Source organism: Ambystoma mexicanum, chromosome 1p (assembly GCF_040938575.1).
Source record: "Ambystoma mexicanum isolate Mex_15411 chromosome 1p, UKY_AmexF1_1, whole genome shotgun sequence".
In the NCBI taxonomy this organism is placed as follows: domain Eukaryota; kingdom Metazoa; phylum Chordata; class Amphibia; order Caudata; family Ambystomatidae; genus Ambystoma; species Ambystoma mexicanum.
This window is the reverse complement of record NC_090921.1, coordinates 1,348,952,121-1,348,967,834: the sequence shown is the minus strand read 5'-3', so window position 1 is coordinate 1,348,967,834 and position 15,714 is coordinate 1,348,952,121.

Below are 15,714 nucleotides of genomic sequence, written 5' to 3'. Positions count from 1 at the left end.
CACACATGAATGCACAATCATGCAGGTGCTGCATGTACATATGTCAAAAGTAATTACACCAATGCCAAGTGCTTCTGGTAACACCCACTATGAATGCATCTATGCTGCAAAACACACAGAGATATAAACATACCGCCTGACCAGAAGCTGATCCATGAATGTATGCTTTGCCCCATGAATGCAACAGATCACAGCAGTCCAGTAGCTACACATGTCAAATGGCAGAGAAGGGGTGGCAAGAAGCATTAAAATGCCAAGGCACATGGCCAGCACCTCTGGAGACACTACACATGCCACTGACAGCAATGCAGACCCAATAGACACAGCCACAGTGGAGTGAGGTAGCAGTACTGCTACCACCCAGCCAACCCCAGCACATCCAACACACATTGTAGTGCCCATGTTACAGGTAGGTACAGTTGAAGAGGAGGAGGAGGAAGAGGACGAGGTGGTAGCTGCTGTCCTTTTGGCTTAGGCACCCATGAAAGAGGGAGATGATGAAGATGTGCATGGTGACATGCATACATAGTCAGATGCCCAGTCAGAAGATTGGAGCAACACTCTGCCACAGATGTCTAGCTCACGGCACCCACCCACTACATGTGACTATGTGGAAATCCATGACCAGTCAGCCCTCTTTGTTGCAGGCCACCCCAACGTAGTCCATGAGGCCAGATGGCAGGCTGATGTAGCTCAAAAGCAGCTGGACCCAGGAGAGGATCCTGCAAGAACTGGAGCAGCATACCCATATCCTCATGAAGAGGCAGACCTAAATGTGGCTATCATTGCACCAGTTGCACCCTCATCTCGACATTACAGAAATGAAAGGTGTACATCATTCCTGGCCCCTACCGCACATTTATCGATCTACTGCAGATGTGAGATAGGTTATTTACTCAGACAGCCATTCAGACCCTATCATGAGGACGTTGTTGAATAGATACATTTGCAATTGATGGTGTAAGTAGACTGACTGTAACCACACAGAAAGTTGATGATGTCACAACTAAGACTATGATATAGATACATTAGACATGCAGTACATATGCATTCCTGCATGAAGCTACGCATACACTTAGATTGAATTGCTCTTAGACACAAAGAACATGCTTATGACCCACTTAGCTAGAGGGCGGACAAACCTTTGCTATGCAGTAACTGCAATTTGCACAAGAAAACATATGAACTGCTTGCTGATGCTAAAATGTCACTATCATGAACGGACGTGTTGCACTGGAGTGCCATCTGCACAGAGATAACCTCTCCTTTTCCAAAGTGACAGCCCTGTGTGTACTTTTGACGTCACATAGGCGGGTCACTTCCTGATCTTTGTGTTTCTCGATTACAACATTAAGCGCTACCAATTCTGCTGCCTGTGCTGAATTTGGGATGGTAGTATTGCACTCGCCACTACATCAAACTCACCATTTAATCTGTATCTCACAACGGCAGATCCTGTATGCCTCTCCCTACTAGTCTGATCAATGTTTGCTGACCCATCAATAAAAAGAATCTCTCCTCCCACTAAAGCATTTTCTTTCGCACAGGGTATATCATCATAAAATTTAAAATAGTGCAATCATGTACATGATCACCTTCTTCGGTAGGTTCAGCTACAAACATGGCTGTGTTCACTATTTTACATCTCACAATTTTAAAGGAATAGAACCCTCAAAAATATTATTGTCCCGAGCATTCGGGCATGTGTTTTGAAGAATACGTTGATCGATCCTACAAACATCTCCTATGCACCTTACTGTAGTTTTCCTCACTTTTACACATACGAAATCAGGCAATAAGGCGCGGCCATCTTGTGCTAATCTTAACCGTTGCTTCATCGCCCTAAGGTGAACTGCCCTGGCGGCACTAAATCATATCCCCCAACCCCTGAGGCTGACATCACCATTCTTAGCGATATTCTCCACTTATCTCCATGATGTTACTGGGCAGCATAGCCAAACACACCCAGTCATCACCTACGTATTGACGTCAGTTGACTCAGAACCTGTAATATCAACACACATCCTCTCACAACACAGCTTGTCACAATTCTGAATACAAAACATTATTTTTAAAGGAAACCGCAATACTCTGCAATTCATAATGTGCTTTTATTTTACAATAAATGCTCCGAGAACATCCGCCGATTTCCATATTCAACCACATTGGTAATTTCTTTCTTTGTTCTCGATCCACAAATGTTTATCGTGAGTCACACGGTGTTCCTTTGGGTATAAGAAGCGCATTGGACACACCGTGAATCGCAAGGCTTCGGCATCAGTTTGGCTCTAGACCACACTAAACAATGTCAGGTTGCTCTTTATCGCTGGTACCGCGAAAGGGCATATCGGCGCGGGGCGATTGCCCCAAAGCAGCGTCATTGTAATCCAGCCATTTAAGTGTATCTGCAGCTGCTGGCTAAAGAAGCCATCAATTGGTATCTGGAATCGATGACATTCACAGAAAGGCAGGATGTAGCTGTGTAGAAAACATAACAGAATAACAAAAATGTGTCTCAGTAGCCGTTCTTTATTCTAATTTATCAATTTACCCATTAATTCTGCGCTGTGTGAAAACTAATGATGAACACAAACGTGAAACAATGGAAACACAGAGAAAATATTGTGGAAAGTTGGAGTCTACGATGTGCTTGAGAGGTTAGTGTTATGGAGTATGTTTAGCTTGCAATGGGATGCAGAAGCTGATGGAAGAATTCGAAGAACACATAGACAGCATTTTAACTGAATATTAGCGTGGAATTTGGCGTTGGTGGAACATGGGGGAACCCAGATGTGGACTACAGGCATTTCGGCGCTGGACTGCCCATGTGCCCGGGACAAAGACAAGTTCACACAGGTTGTTTTTGCATGTCGTTGCAATATGCCACAAACAACAACCCATTACAATGTAAGCGAGCAATACTGGTCAGAAAATGAAACCTTGACTTGTTAGTCTATAAACTCGTTTCAGTAAAACTTAAATAATATTCAGCATTTCCATTCTCTGGGCGTAACGCAGAGTGTCCATTCAGATCAACACATTTTCATAAAATGAAATGACATGTTCCTTTGTCCAGTTTTTGAATGGTGAACCTTATCATATTTTACGGTATTGCACACCTCCCTTCATTCGTTGAATTTGGAATCCTCCATTTCTCCCAAGGACAAAAAACAATCAAACTTTAAACTGTGTAGGATGCGTGGGTGTGCACAGCTCACAAGCAACATTCAAACACAGTGACCTTCACTTCCAATGGGAGCGAATAGCACGGCAGACCACACTGGCATTTGAAATATTTTTGAAAAACAAATAGTTTGCTGGCATCCAGCAATGCCGTGTGAAATTTCTAGTGATTAACTTTTTTAATGAAAACAGTTACAGTTAGTTTACTTCCAAATGCCTTATTTTTAGTGTCCCTCTGGTGAACTGCTCACTCTGCCAGCACCTCGCACAGCCAGCCTCCACCACCTGCCAGCTCAGCCCACCTCCTTTTCTCACAGAAATGCATGTAATCATTTTTGCAAGTAGCAAGTCTCGAGCCCTGACAAAATGTGCTTGTACGAGAATGTCAGAGCAAGCCCTGCTCCAACGTTATTGTACAATCCATCTCTGCTCACTGATTCATGCCATCTCCATCCCCCTCCGGCCAGGCTACGGTCCCCTGAACCCTTGGCCCCTGTTCCCTTTGAATGCATCTGGTCCATAGACCCTACCCCCGAACCACCTCAACTTCACCTCTGTTATACCTAATCAGGAGTGGTCACATATTTTGGTAACACTGACTTCTTTCCCCACTGTGTTTGAAATCATAAGACTCCGAGGGCCGCAAGTCAAAGATCGGCCCCTCTGATAAGGCATCCGATAGCACCGACCCCTAACACATGCCCCCATAAAAATATAGGTCAGAGTGCACCTATTTCTCACCAACAACCCCCTTTGATGTGTTGTTTTGCTTACAGTCAGTAGTTCTTGCGTGCCAAGTTTGTTATGTAGCCTAGGTCTCATTCCTTTGTGGCACACGTATTTATTCAGCTATTTGGACACGCTTGGTAAGGCAACTGCAGAACCCCAAAGTTGCTTTCATGCTGATATCCATCTGCCCCTCCCCCGATCAGTGAAGGACCCACAAGAGCTCGACGAAAGCGGAAAATGTGAAAGCACAGCGTTACACTGTATGGCATCCTCCAAAAGGCACTTCTTGCAAAAAAAATGGACAAAGAGGATACATTTCAAAAGAAAATTTGGACATTTTATTTGGACATTTTATATAAACACTGTTGAACAAATAAATAGCTGCTAATCATTTGAACCGGGAAGTGAACTGTTCCACGAGGTCTGCTTTCGGTGGACACAGCACGTTTGCAATGTTTTGTGGCAATGTATGTGTTCTAGGAACAAAATCATGAACGATTCCATGAGTATGTATGTCCACCACAGTCAAAGTGAGATCTTTCACAAAATGGAATTCCATTTCCTGGAAAATCGGCTTGACCACCCATTTTTTGCTTCTTTTCGTAAAGGCCATTGTGTAACGAAGCATCCCAAAGTTTCCAGCAGTACTCGATTGTTCGTTAAGACTGCTAGTAATGTCTGATATTGCATACCGTCTATGCCGAAATACAATGGCCCTCATTACGACCCTGGCGGAAAGTGACTGACCGGACCGCCACAGCGTAAATAGCGTTTCCGCCATTGCACGATGGAGCAAAGTGCGGCCCATTCCGACCCATCGGGCACGAGCACCACGGCATGGCGGAAGTGCAAAGTCCGCGATGGCGGAAATGACCCCAAAACGGCCCACACCGCCGCCGTACGGCGCCCTAGGTGCAATACCGCCACCCATCTTAGCGGACACCGCAGTGAGCGCCAACCGGAAAGTACGGTGACCGTAAATATACGGAAACGGAAGTAAAAACATGGGCCCGGAACGGGAAACAACACGCCGTACACCTATAAAACCACAAAATCCACACAACCACTAAAAACACTACCCTGAGACACATCCCAACCCGTCATCCACCCTAGTGAAACCAAGAAAAATGGGAAAAGTAGCGAAGAAAGCGTGCGACCGCAAGCGGCAGGTCCACTTCTCCCGTGAGGAACTCACCGTGCTTACAGAGACCCTCCAGGAGAATGCCGCCACCGTCTTCTCCACGCAAATGACCAGGACGGCACTTGCGAACAAGAAGGCCATATGGGCCCTGGTGGCACAGCGGGTAAGTGCGGTGGGGACCGCACCCCGCAACCCACAGCAATGCAGAAAGCGATGGGACGACCTGCGGATACGCGTCCGTAGCATACTTTCTGCCAACCGCAACATTGCCACAGCCACCGGGGGAGGATCGGAATCACCCATCAAGTTGACCCCGTGGGAAGAAATCTGTGCCTCCACCATTGGAATGGAGAGCATAGAGGGAGTCGGAGGGATGGAGAAAGGAGTGCAGACATCCGGAGAATCCGGTAGGTGGCCCAAATAAAACCATGCCAAATCCACAATGTCCAATCATGTGAATCACATGTGTCCACATAGCGCAACAGCAACACATGGCCAGGAGAACGTCCACACACATTGGCCTGATAGCGCACTTTAAAACTCACAATAAATACATAAATAATTAAAAATCCTAAAAACACTCTCTACACGTGCAGCAGGCACACCCTAACTGCAGACTGCCAAACAACTGCACCCTCACTCCACACACAAATGAAAGCACCTCCAAGGCCCCGACCCAAATCACCCTCAGGTACCACCCCAATGCATGTGATACATTGCCATTCCAATTCCCACAGACCCATTAATAACGCTCGCCCTCCTTTACTCCACCACAGGGTCCGATCCAAACGACGAGCTTCAGGACACCCCTACCAGCACACCTGCAAAGAGGGCCAAGACCAACGGCCAAAGACCCTCCACCTCATCTGCACACATCAAGACACGGCAGCAGCACAAATCAAGTGGCAGCACAGAGGAGGGAACATCAACAGGCACCCCAGCAGCCAGCATGCCCACAACAGCAGCACCACAGGTCCCCCCAATGGATGCCACAGAAGGCACTGCCTCTGGTGGCAGCAGCACCATAGGTGACACCCCATTAATGGCAGCATGCTCCGACACAGAAGACGGGGATGTCGAAGTCAGATCCATCCATGACCTGTCCCAATCCCCCTGTCTGTTCCATCCCGTACACCATGAGGATACCACGCAGGGGCACCCACAAGACGACGACTGGCCATCCCCCACAAGCCCTGTGGCAAGGCAACATGAGGCGAACAGCCACTCTGTGACACCACCGCAAATGGCCATGGCCCAGCAGAGGCAACAGTCCCTCGACCAGTTAATCGTGCAACAGCAGCAACTGGCCACGCTCCTCAAGGACCATGCCGATGAATGTGGGGGCACTAAGGCAGACATAGAAACATCAACTGAGACACTTAGGGCAGAAATGGAGAGAAGTACAGAGACACTAAGGGCACAAATGGAGAGTAGCACCGAGAGCCTGAGAGTAGAAATGGAGAGAAGCACCGAGAGCCTGAGAGTCCAAATGGAGAGAAGCACCGAGAGCCTGAGGGGGGAACTGCATGCGATGTCCAAAGACGTATGTGCCGAACTTGCCGCAGTGCGCCGTGTGCTCACTGAGCTCTCACAAACCCTTAGGGACATGCATGGACGTGAGCAGGCAGAGACATCATCCGTTGCAAGTTCCGTCCAGGGCAGCCCCCAACGTAGATCTGGGAGGAACCTGCGCTCCACAGGCAGGGGTGCCCCTGATACCCGCAGAGGGGGCTTGCAATAGCGACTGCCCACTGACAATGAGCATCTTTGGACACTGGTGTTCGGGGGGGAGGTAGGAGGGTGGAGGGGGTGTGTTGGGCTCACTTGGGTGGCGGGTCGATAGGGTGTTCAACATGATATCACATATGCCATAAACAATGCACGATCCACCAATGAGATGTGTGGACAATGATCTTTGTGTACTAGGCCATCATAGGCGTACAGTCCATATTGTGCATGTACCAGACACACACAGTGCCACGAGTCCCGTGTCCATGTATCAGCCACCAGGCGTGAGTGCTAGAAGCATGCATCAATGAGATGCTGACGAATGTCACGGCCCTCCTGTGCCTCGCGGACTCCTTGAGGTGCTGCCACATCCCCACCCTCATCATGACCATCATCAGGTGCTTGCAGTTCTGCGTCAGGGGGCATGGGCACATTTCTACGTACGCACATGTTGTGTAGCATGACACATGCCATCACCATCTTTGCAACCTTCTCATGGCGGTACAGGAGTGCCCCGCCAGACCTGCTGAGGCACCGGAAACGAGTCTTCAGTAGGCCGAATGCCTGTTCAATGACTACACGGGTACGTGAGTGGGCATGGTTGTAGTCCTCCTCATGCTGGTCCCGTGGGTTCCGGACAGGTATCTCCTCCCCTTTTGCCACTGCCATCTGTATGCCACTCCTGCAGATGGCTTTTACTCCCGACACCTGCTGCTTCGTGTTAATCAGTGGAGCAGCATTACGATCTTATGGGACGATCGCCAATGGGCCACATGCCCTTACGCAGTACTAGTGGCTCGGAGCAACATTTCGGCCTTTCAGCTGGACTAGTGCCTCCCCATTGGGACGGCCCTGCGGTTCTGTGCGCTTCCATGTTGCCTTTTCGTACGAGAATGTGGCCCTGTGTACCATGAAGGAACAGGGCGTCACACAAGAAGTAGCTGGTCATTTCTTGCGGATGCAGCCCACAATGGTGAAATGTGTTTTGGAGTTCATGGCCTAATGGCTGTATGGGCTTGGTGAATTTGTTGTGCATTAAATTTCTATTCTGATATGGGCCGTGTGGCATTCTTCTTTGCAAGTGATGTGGCATATTCCTATTTGGGGAGCGATGTATTGTGAGGAGATCTGCATTGGGTTCCAGCTTCGGAGTATAGTTGCGTGGTACTGTGCTGGGCGCGTTTGCCTATGAAGCCCAGTGAGGTCAGGGATGAGGGCTGCCAATATGACTGTTTGAATGATGTCATGCTCAGGGGCGGGGGATTAGGTTTTGTGTAACAGATGCCGGTCAGCCAGGTGGACTGGTGGAATGATGTGATTTTCGGAATATTGCTGGTCACAGGTGCCTGTGTTTGCGTGCGTTTCTTGGTGGGGGACTGAGGTCATGTCCATTGGAATGGCTTCTGTATTCGTGCCATCTGTGCCCTGCAGCTCCCATTGGCCCCTCTTGAGATTCTTTTGTTCGTTGGCATGCATGGGTGACTTGTACATTTCACTGGTTGCATTGTGACTTCATTGCACCTACGGGGAGTTGTACTATGTGGCCAGGGAGCGGTGTACAGGCACTCAGTGGGGCCGTTTACGGTTGATTCGCGATGCCGTACTTCTCACCATGGCGGAATGGTACTTTCCGCCGTGCTTGATGGCGTTAGGTACATGTCCGCTAGGGTCGGAATTCGCGTACCCTTGCGCCATGGTGGTATTTACGGTTTGGCATGGCGCGCGCGCGCGTACTTGGTGCAGTTAGCGTTGGCGTTCACTACGGTGTCGCTAATGGCATCGTACTTTGCGGTGACGGGTCATAGTCGCACCGAGCGCTATTCGATGGCGGTATTGCATTTCCGCCATCGTTTTTCGATTTCCGCCAGGGTCGTAATGAGGCCCAATCTCTTGGGCCTGTACTTTTGGCACATATTGTGGAACACCTCCAAATCTCCCATGTGACAGAATTCTGTGAGCCCCTTCACATCTCTTTATAGAGTTTTATCAAACACAATCTTTTCAAGAGCTTTGTGTGGAGGTGAAGAAGGAAACCGACCACTTCTTCCTGCATTCCTGCTCCTCCGATAAAGGTCCATGTGCACATTGGTGAAAATGTAGGTTTTCTGTCCAAGAGTGAACGTTGGAACAGTGGTGCATTAATCAGTGCCATTTTTCAAGCAGAATTTCCACAGACCCGCCACAAGTTTTGGAGCTCTACCAAAGATGGTTGCTCAAAGACTGGGGCTACTGTAAAATATTTTCAGAACCTTTTTTTTACCAGCAGCTGTGATTTTTTTATTGATTGATTTGGCAACGTGCCATACAACAATTTGATGGTGAATGTTTGGAAACTGCTCTCGCGTGGCCCTGGCTATTGAAACATGTCTGTTAGTGGCTATGAGGTCTATTTACAAAACAGTGTTTCTCCATAGCCACTGAGGATTTACATTCGGCCACCTGCACGACCACCGAACTCAGAATATTTTTAGTTTCCATGTCCTGAAAGTGGTATGTGCAGTACTTTGCTGAAAATCTGGGTCTGTCACACTGTCCATCGCCAGCTAGCCTGAACCGTTTGTCAGAGAATGTCCTTTCAATTGACATTTCCTCAATTTTCCAAGCTTCACTAATAGCAGAGAATAAATATTCTCGTTGATATTTGTAGTAGTGTGTTTTGGAAAGGAACTGGAGTCCCACAAATTGACCGAAAATGGACAACTTACTAAAAGTAGAGCCACTGAAAAGTAAAGCTGCTGCACACAGTAGATTTCCAGCTAGCACTTTGCCCAGCATCGGTTGAGCAGACCATGAAAATTTAGCATGGTGCAGGCCACAGGTGGCTTGGACTTTCAGGTTAGTGCCTTGTGAAGCACAAGTAACATTCACCAATGGCTGCCCATATATTCCCCCCTCCTCACTGGATGGACACATTTCAGCATCAGTATAATCTCTACCAGGAAGCTGTCGAATACAATGTATTTGTGCTCCTTTATTAGACAATCGTCCTGCATGAATGTGGTTTGTGACTCAACTGTGATGGACATATCGGCCGAACAGGACACACTGAAGTTGAGATCTTTGGCAAGTTCCTTGGTCAATTGCGTTGAGGCTTCAGCATCTGTTATTTCATCTTGGTGTTATTTGAACATGAATTGGAGAAACCATCAATGTCGATTGTTTATTGGGTGGCCCTTTTTGTGCAGGTGTAGATTGTGTGAAGTGGCCACTGAGTAATTCAAAAGCATCTTCCTTATATTCAGTTTCTTCTTCATCTTGTCGAGTTCTCACATTGTAGCAATGGTCCAAAAACACTTTCATTGCTTTGCTGGTCACATTCAATTAATTTTCTGCCCATTGGGCATAAGCATCTCGAGTCTGCTTGTTGACCGGACTACGCGGCGCCTCAAATATCAGTTGCTCCATGGTGAAATCTGTTTGGCAAGCAGCGTCTTTGGTTTCATTTGTTGTCTGTGTCTTCATACTTCGTTTTCTTCTGGGGCTCTAGGAGATGGGTTGTAAAAAGATGTTCAATGTAAATCCAACATACAGTATATAGCACTTTAGGTAAAAAAAAAGCATCTTATGAAGACAACAGCAGCTCAAACCATTTTTTGTAAATGAAATTCTTTGTTAGTTACCCATGTTTTCTTGATTTTCTGTGAAACCGTGTTCTTCAATGTAATGACCGCACCAGCAAGCTGGTCCGCCACCTCTGATCCATGTGCCTCCTTTTCTAATTCCTGACCTTGTATACATCCCTTGAATAGAATATTAATTTAAAAAAGTCAATCGTATTTGAAATCAAATTCTTTCCTCGCACACATCACTTACATACATACCCTCGTAAACTGTGTACGTCATTTAGTCAAAATATGCATTTCAAATTTCCCCTGATTGATAGCTAGTGTACTCGATCAGAGATCACTTTGCGAAACCCACTGATTGTAATGTTGCACTCAAGCATTTTGCATTGTATTCCGCATTAGGGTAGAAATTGTAACGTTAGAATTGAAATGGTACAAGTTTGAAAAGATGTTCATTTATAATAATGTCACTGTCTAATAGTATCAGATGTAGGATATACTTTCTTTCATAAAAGGAAACTGTCAATACACATACCTCATGCTCTGGACCAGCTCCAAAGGATGATGTAATTGTAGTCTAAGTACCAGCATCCCCCTGTGACACAGTACTTGTTTTAGTATGGATGAAAACAGTGAAATTGAACAGACACAATCAGATGCAGACAATGGTACATATCAATAAAACCCCATAAATGAAACATTATGTAAACAAATGACAGGATACGTAAACTATTTCATATTATCTAAAATTCCATGCATAATACATTTCCGTAATCGAAAAATGAAATAAAACTGGCCGATAGGCGCTCAAAGTTGTTGTTGACTCCGGGAAAAAAAATGGATGCAGAATCTTGCTCCTTCATTTTCAGTGCATTGTCACAAAGTGGTAAATGGAAAATTAGATTTGCATTAGATATCTGGGAAGATCCTACTATCAAAAATATGAACTTCAGCAAGTCTGTATGGCTCACCATTGGTATACTGGACGTGTCGGTGATGTCGTCACTACCGATAGTCTGTGCTTCAGTCAATATGCTCACCTAAAGGAATTGACATGTGAAGCAACCGATTACTAAAAGATTATGCTTATTTCGAAGGGCACTATAACATAGTTTTTTGTGTTCATGAATAATTTTCTATGATGCTCTCCTAAAACGAGGGACAGTTGTCTAGCGAAATGGGGTACAGTTATAAAGCAATACAATCTGGAAACTATGCAAAGTTTAGTAAGAAACATTTACACCAAAAGCACCAATCCATCCATGCATTTACCTGTTCAGTAGCCCAAGGCCTACAGCTAATTCATGAACCATGACTCACCTGAGGCAGCGTGTGCATGAATAGAGTTGGAATTGCATTTGGAAGCAATTTGCGAGAAGTTCTGAGTTAATGCTTCTTTGTGTACTGCGATTGGTCGTACATTTTCAGGGTAAAGTGCAGGCTGCAGATGCGGAATCGACGCAAATCCACAATATCTGACACATTCTCTTATTAGATCTATATTCCTTAGGAATATATGCATTATTGTGCCCTTAGGTTTGGTAGGGGTCTTAGAACGGCACCCATAAACCATACAAGCAGGCATTGTTGAAAAGTCTGTTATAAAAAGTCCACATTGTTAAAAAATTATTTTGCATGAATGGGTGAGAAAGATGGAATTATATCATACATTTTTCTATGCAATGTTTGTATTGGTCACAGAAGCAAAACCTGTGTAGCGTAGCCGACTGTACACTAGGATAACTTTCATACACAATTGATTGATGTGACGCAAATCATAACGTGTTACTCGTCCCTTGAATGTACTGTCATGCATCAAAAGGAAACATGCTTATAGACACGGTCCGCAAAGGATGCAATTCTACCACAATTGATACTGATGACAATTGCCATATATCGAGAACAGAACAAAAACACAAGTCAATGGTAATGGCAATGAGATGAATGAACATTACAGAGATGATTAGGTGACCTGCCCTTACCTTGACCAACAAACAGTTAGATTCAGCAAGCAGGGTAGTTAGTAGCAGGAGAACAGGTAGCGCGATCATGAGTTGACTTCCAGTGCCCAGAGATGTTCACAGGTAGCACGATGATGAGCTGACTTGCAGTGGTCACAGATGTTCTCAGGTAGCACGATCACGGGTTGACTTTCAGTGCTCACAGATGTTCTCATGATAAATATCAAGAGATTTATAAAGAATTAGAAAAGTGTGTGTTGATGTGAATGAGTGACGTGTATATGGCGTGGTCTTATGTGGATTGCAGGGGCCCAGTCTGCTTCAGGGGAGTATGCCTGGAGACACTGGGTCTGGCTGAGCCATGTGTACAGCCCCCTTGGCAGTGTACATCCACTGGTGCAAACTGCTTTTGATAATGGAGAGGGGATGGATGGGCATGAGGCATGCAGACAAGGCACGGAACACCGCTGAAGGGAGAGACACACTTATGTGGATTGCAGGGGCACAATCTGCTTCAGGTGAGACTGCTTGGAGACACTCGGTCTGGAGAGGCCATGTGAACAATGGCCCCTGCGCGGAAGATACCTTTGAAGTGTACATGGTGTTTGGCACCTTAGCCGTTCCCACCCTGAGAGCCCCTTTGGGAGGGCATGGACACCGGTGCTAACTGCCATTAGTAGGGTAGGTGGGATGGACGGCCAAGAGGCATGAAGGAAAGGGCCGGAACACTGCTGAATCGAGACACACTTATGTGGATTGCAGGGGCATGTTCTGCTTCAGGGGAGCCTGCCTGGAGACGCTGGGTCTGGGGAGGCCATGTGAACAATGGCCCATGCGCAAAAGATACCTTTGAAGTGTACATGGTGTTTGCCACCTTGGCCGTTCCCATCCCTGCCCGCCTCCTTGGCAGTGCACATCAAATGGTGTGAACTGTCGTTGATAATGGAGGGGGGATGGATGGGCATGAGACCTACAGACAAGGCCCAGAACACTGCTGAAGGGTTAGACACACGTATGTAGATTGCAGGGGCACAGTCTGCTCCAGGAGAGTCTGCCTGGAGACACTGGGTCTGGCTAGTCCATGTGTACAATGGCCCCTGCGTGGAAGATACCTTTGAAGTGTACATGGTGTTTGGCACCTCGGCCGTTCGGACCCTGAGAGCCCCTTTGGGAGGGCACGGACACAGGAGCGAGCTGCCATTGATAGGGTGGGGGCATGCAGGAAAGGGCCGGAACACTGCTGAGTGGAGACACACTTATGTGGATTGCAGGGGCGCGGTCTGCTTCTGGGGAGCCTGCTTGGAGACACTCGGTCTGGGGAGGCCATGTGCACAATGGCCCCTGCACGGAAGATACCTTTGAAGTGTACATGGTGTTTGCCACCTTGGCCGTTTCCCATCCCTGCCAGCCCCCTTGGCAGCGCACATCCAATGGTGTGAATTGCTGCTGATAATGGAGGAGGGATGGGTGGGCATGAGGCATACAGACAAGGCCCAGAACACTGCTGAAGGGAGAGACACACTTATGTGGATTGCAGGGGCACGGTCTGCTTCAGGGGAGCCTGCCTGGAGACAATGGGTCTGGCAAGGCCATGTGTACAATGGCCCCTGTGCGGAAGATACCTTTGAAGTGTACTCGGTCTGGGGAGTCCATTTGAACAATGGCCCCTGCGCGTATGATACAATTGAAGTGTACATGGTGTTTGGCACCTCATCTGTTAACAACCCAGTCAGCCCTGCCAGGACAAGTAATCGTGTCCTTAATTCACTGGAAAATGTAAACAACCATTCATAAAAGTTCAGTTGTATTTTATTTTGTTGCTGAAGTTGATCGCACACATGTACTACACATTATATACTTCGGGCTGCAGCACAATGTGGGAAAATCCCCTGTACTGACCGCTGTCACTGGGTAATGTGACTCTAATGGCACCAACGACACAGGCGGGTATTACTCATCGAACACAGTGTCCAAGCCTCCCATGTAGCCACCATGTAAACGCAAGATAGGCCAGCAGCCTGTACCACCTGTGGAAGAGAAAGATACAAACTGCATTTAAATGAACAAGATAAGTGTATCAAATCTTAGTTGAAAATGCAATCTTGTATCCTATGGCATTGTTGTCAGTACAAATGTTACTTCACTGATAAATGAACTTGGGCTTTAAAGTATAGACACATTACAAAAGTGAACAAGTATCCATTCCATTACATTTGGGACACAGAGAAATATTGTTTCTTGGTTGAACGTGAAAGACACATAAGAAGACCACTATTATTTACCCAAATCGCGAGTGATGTATAGGATTGCAAGACTACATTTATTTGGCACTGATAGATCAAAGTTACAACGATATAGGAGACAAACATTAAATGATAGTGGCATAAGTGACATCACATCTAGAGTACACTTACTCATTACTTGGATTGCGAGGGCAAACTGTTGCTCGAAGTTCGTGCATAACACATTCATAATCCTCAACACGGACCGTGTGAGTCAGGCTGCCCTGAAGTCATGTAGCTCGGTAACGCATTGCGGCCGTGTCTCGTCTTCCGATATGTAGGACAAGCATTCAGAGTTTTCACAGCAGCAGCAGTTCTCCTCCTCGGTTGGCATTACCTTGCACCGATTGCAGGTACCCCAGGTGGAGACATCGTCCATGCGACTAGGCTCAGGCTCTTGATCTGGTGATTCGTCCTCCCAACTGTCATCCAAAGCCCCATCGTTTCCGCATCTTTCTCTTTCGCGTAATTCCGCCTCGGAATACTCAGGCTCGTACTGGTAGGGCTGTATTGTTGCCATTATGCGGCAAAATTAAAACAGATAGTGATGATAGTACTAGTATCTGTTTGCATGGGCTACAAGCAACGAAGATAGCTGAACAGAGCAGAAACAAGCCACAGGATACACACAGAAAGACAGTGAAACGATTGAAAAAGCAAATTTGATGTCTGATGAGAAGCGGTCTGTTTATACTTATTGAGGAAAGAGGCTTCCTGCCATTTCCATGGAGACACGACATTAGCTGGAGTGCAGAGAACGTTGTCACGAGACGTGCATTGGTGTTGTGAAATGGGCCGTACGCGTCTAGTGATGTCAGCCTCAGGAGCGAGGGATATGATTTACTGCCGCTAGGGTAGTTCACCTTAGGGCAATGCGGCAACGGATAAGATTAGGACAAGATGGCTGCGCCCTGCTGCCTGATTTCACATGAGACATGGTGACACAGTGACATCTGCTCATCCTACACTCAACGCACTCAGCGACCCCAAGCAAACCAGACAAAACCCAATCATCAACTCAATCAGTGTCTTCACTGGTAGGCAGATCGACTCGTCTTCTAAGGCTCCACACAAGTGTACAATGTGGAATGGTTCCCACAACTAAAAGGAAATCGAAAAAACAG